Below are 1,487 nucleotides of genomic sequence, written 5' to 3'. Positions count from 1 at the left end.
TAATACTGGAGGTAATGTTATAATATTCAATTATTAAACCATGACTTTAACCCACAATGTAAGTTTTTAAAGTAGTAAGGTGGGCACTCGGTTTTGATTCGTGCAAAGAGGTTGCAACTTTGTTGTGGCGCTGAATAATGTGGACGTCGATGTTGGACCACAAAGCCCGGGGAAAATGACCCATTTTTATCCGAAATGAATGAACAGTCGGCACCGAAAGTGTCGGCGCTGTCGAGGAAACATCTGGTACGAATGCAGTCTGAAAATGTTTCAGCACATTTGCTTTTCCTCTGCTCCGAAGTTCTATCCTTTGAGACAGAGAGAGAGAGAGAGAGAGAGAGAGAGAGGCAGACGCAGTGACAGAAAACCGGATGAGAGAAGCCTCTAGTTTACAGAAGAGTTCACGGTTCCAGTGCACAAAACCAAGGGCCACACACCAAAAACCCCAAAGGCGCACACTCTTCAACATCATCGTCAACAGCAACGCCGCCAACAACATCATAATTTCACCACCTCTTTTCCCTATAAATGCACCGGCCGTCCCAACTCCTCCATACTCCCCCACTCGTTCCACCGTTTCCAGCTATCCTTTTCCCACCCACCTTGCGGTATTCTCGGCTTTGCTTTCCCAAGAAAGAAGAAGAAGTCAAAGATGGAGGCCATTCAGTCCTGGGTCTCTGAGCACAAGCTCGCCAGCATTGGTCAGTTCTCTCTCTAATCTATCTCGAAACTGCATCGCGTAACAACTCCGTAAGATTTCGTCGAAAACTAAATCGTGGGGATGGGGTTGGTGCAGGAGGACTATGGGCGTCGGCAATCGGAGCGTCGCTTGCTTATTCACGCGCTAAGTCTCCCCTCAAGCCAAGCCTCCGCCTCATTCATGCTCGGTAATTCCTCCCTCTCCCTCATCAGCACGACCACTCATGTAGCTGTCTAAGTTAAGAGTTTTAAACGTCGGGATTGGTTTCAGTCCACTAAACCAACAAACGGAGAGGTTTCGTCAGGAACAAGAAGAGCTCATCTTTTTAATGAATATGAAGATTGTTTTGGAAGTGTATGTAACTGAAAAAACGATATGGTGTCGTGTTGTTATAGGATGCATGCACAGGCCCTGACGTTGGCGGTGCTCTCCGGTGCAGCGGCTTACCATTACTACGAGCAACGGTCCAACGAGCCTCGACGCGATTGAGCTCCACCTTTTTGCTATCTAAAGATGCTTCTCTCCAGGAAAAAGAGCATCTGCTCCTGGCGCGTCGAAGATGAAGATCCTGCTCTTCGTTCGACAACATCGCTAATGAATAATTCGACATGATGCAATGGCTTCTAGTTGATTTCCTATGTTCTACGAGACATGATTTCCTTATGTACATACGTCGTTACGAGTTGAACGAGGGATGAGGACGTTCTTGTGCTTCCCCTCTTATCACTGAGTCTACTGAATCCTTTCCCTTCATAGCGAAGTCTATCTATTTTTATTTTTATCATAA

At 46.5% G+C, this 1,487-nt stretch overlaps 1 long non-coding RNA gene across 1 annotated transcript; it reads left to right on the top strand.

Annotated features, from left to right (window-relative positions):
• The first annotated feature begins 294 nt into the window (after positions 1 to 294).
• LOC104454438 lies at positions 295 to 1,487 on the top strand. The gene is made up of 3 exons (XR_001988944.2): positions 295 to 701; positions 797 to 887; positions 1,096 to 1,487. It is a non-coding gene; the product is annotated as an uncharacterized LOC104454438 (long non-coding RNA).

Source organism: Eucalyptus grandis, chromosome 7 (assembly GCF_016545825.1).
Source record: "Eucalyptus grandis isolate ANBG69807.140 chromosome 7, ASM1654582v1, whole genome shotgun sequence".
Taxonomy (NCBI): Eukaryota; Viridiplantae; Streptophyta; class Magnoliopsida; order Myrtales; family Myrtaceae; genus Eucalyptus; species Eucalyptus grandis.
Note: the sequence above shows the minus strand (reverse complement) of the source record. Positions and strands in the feature narration are given on the sequence as shown.